Source organism: Acanthisitta chloris, unplaced genomic scaffold (genome assembly GCF_000695815.1).
Source record: "Acanthisitta chloris isolate BGI_N310 unplaced genomic scaffold, ASM69581v1 scaffold37567, whole genome shotgun sequence".
Taxonomy (NCBI): Eukaryota; Metazoa; Chordata; class Aves; order Passeriformes; family Acanthisittidae; genus Acanthisitta; species Acanthisitta chloris.
Window position 1 is genome coordinate 16,263 of NW_008683847.1, and position 2,948 is coordinate 19,210.

Sequence of the window (2,948 nt, forward strand, 5' to 3'; positions counted from 1 at the left end):
TCTCTGCCACATGCTAGTGAGGGAGGAGTGCTTTGTTTTTAGAGGGTTTGGGGACAAGTGGTATTGAGGCAGGGGGAGCCCAAAGAGAGAAAATGGGAAGAGAAAGAGGAAGATTTGCAGGTACAATCAAAACCCACAGGGATATCTGTAGGTTACAGCAAGATATTCAGCAGAGCAGAAGGGCAGTGCCGTGAGAGTCACTCCTTCCCTGGCCCCCTTGGATTAAAGTGGAGGTGGTTCCCCTTGCCTACATGTCCTGCTTGCTGCTCTTCTCAGACCAGTGTTTGATAAGGCAGGAGAGGAGCCATGCCCAGTCCCTGGGCCCAGTGCCCATGGGAGGGAAGGATGGAGGAGTTGGGCTTCTAGGGGCCCCTGAGAGCCCTCGACCCCAGCTGGGCTGGTTCGAGGGGGAACAGGGAGCTTTGTCATTCCACCCTGGGCAGGAGGAGGAGAAGAAAGACAGTTTTGCACCTCAGATCCTTATGAATGTTCCTCTGTTCCTCTGTTACAAGAGTGCAAAGCCTCTTGCTGATACCATCTTTGTAGCACACAGGAATGGAGCAGGACTCCACTTGGAAAGAAATCCTGCTGCTGGGATGGCCAGCACATGTCTGGCTCTTGCACAGGGGTGCAGCTGAGCAGGGAAGGGTCCTGCCCTGCAAGGCTGCACTTTGCCTCCTACTCAGATGGGGAGGATCTCTTGGTGTGCAGAGAATTGGTTGAGGCCAGACTGAGCTCTCTAAAAACTGGTCTTTCTGTACCTTTGGCCGTACCTTAGTGCTCTTTTGCATCTCAGATCCTGGCTGACTTTAAATCCTCGCCTAGGTGGCAGCAGTGACTTAGATAGAGCTCATATGGATATCATTGCACACTCTTCATAATTTTGCTTCAAGTAAAGAAGCTGTGGAAGCCCACTCTGTGTTCCAGGAGAAAGGTCTGTGCGTGAAGACAGATTCCCAGATTTCCCGTAAAGGGAAATAATTCAGCAATAGCTACCTGGACAATTCTCCTTGGCAGAGACATCTCTCAGAGCACAAGAAGCAGGGTTTACCTTGCAGCAGTGAGGAGCTCCATCCCCCAGGCAGCCTCTCTGCTTGACACAACACTGGTCCTAGTAACAGAGGTCAGGAGCAGATCCAAAATCCATAGGTGCCCCTGCTGTGTGTCCAGCCTATTCCTCGTAGCACCCTTAGGACTCAGGAGGATGGGACACAGGTCTGGCCTGTGGCTGTGTGAACATCTCAGCTGGTGGACACTGAGGTTTTCTGTCCTTCCCTCCTCCCAGTGCAACTCCTCTCCAGCAGCCCCACAATGATAGGGAAGGGGTAGAAACCGTAGAGGGGCAGGCCCCAAGAGGGAAATGGGGCAGTGTTCTCCACTATGTATGGGCACGGTTTCTACCTGCTGCTACCAGCAGACTTGTGCTGCTGGTGACTGTCCCTATGGCTTGTCTTCCCCATGGTTTGCCCCACCTTACTGGGGGTTAACCACTGGTGAGGACAGGAGAGGGGGACCAGCCTGCCCCTTGGATGCATCAGAAATGACTGGGCACACATCCCTTGCTCTGTGGCTGCGAGTGAACACGATACTGTAAATAGGAGGGGTGTTTTTTGGAAGGATGCCCATCGAGCTTCATTTTCTGTGGGCTCAGCCTAATATTTAGGCTTGTGACAGGGTTACTTTATTGAGAGAGGTTCGTTATGACTGGGGCTGTGAGGGGAGCTCCTTCCAGTCTGTCTCTCACTGGGGGAGAAGAATGAACGAATGACAAGGTGGAGGAGGAGAGAAACTAGTTGTACTCACCCAGACTCATCTGTGTCATCCTTCATGCTTTCATTTTGGGTGTGGGAAAGGAACTGAGAGGAGGAGGAGGCTATAAATAACCAGCCCTCAGCACAAAGATATGTTGTACCTTTTGGAAGGAACTCCCTGGTGAGGGACCAGGCGCATAAGGAGAGGTACAGACAATATGTAGAGGGTCTACCTGGGGCTCTGTTTTGGGGTGTGGTGCAGGAACATCTTAAGTGCCCGTTCTCCATCAGAGATGGCTACACAGCATTTGGGGCTGACTAATGAGCAAGCTTGTCTTTATCCTCTTTGGCTTGCTTCCCTCACATAACCAGCTGATGGGCTCAGGTGAGCTTGAGGCAGGAATGAACCTCCCCCTCAGAGCTAGCATTTCAGTGAGATATGAGCCAGGTGACTTTATCCTGCATTACTGCCCATCTCTCTGTCCTTCTCCTCCATACTTTGTATTGTAGGAAAGGCAGTGGTGTGGCAGGGGACACTACAACAGTAGAAGACAGGCAAATTCTTGCTTTTGCTGATGGGAGAAGACTACTCCCCTTGGGCTTATGTGCTTTCAGCCTTTGCAGTGGAGGGTTGGTGGTGACAGACCTGGGGGTGGGACTCTCCTTGTTTGCATGTAGCTCTTTCAAATGCAAAATGCAATTTCCGATGGCATTTGGCTGGTTCTGCAGCTGATGGGAGATACAGACCTACCCAAAAGGCTGGCTATCTTTTGTTAGGCGCTTCCGATAAGGTGCTGCCTATTTCTGGTGATGCTAGGCGAGACCCGAGGGCCAGTTGGAACATGTCCCTTTCACATCCTAAATGTGAGTGAGATCAGCCCCACTCTAGGGATTAGGATCAGAGGAAGGCTGTATAAGCAAAATGATAAGGCAGCTTTCTCCCCCCTCTGCCATTTGTCCAGATTACAGAGGATTAAGCATCCCCTGCTGGGAGCAATGGCCCCTTGATGTCTTCTTATCTTACGAAGCCCCCAAATAAGGGGCCGTTTTGTGGAAGTAGAGGCTGTGAAGGGCAAAGGGATAATGAAACTTAGCCCCAGTTCCATCTGTGGCTTCAGCCTCCTGATGTGTCCCCATCCCCAGCTCACCCATATACCCACCACCCTGTTCATCACCTCATCACACCCCCTTCCTCTC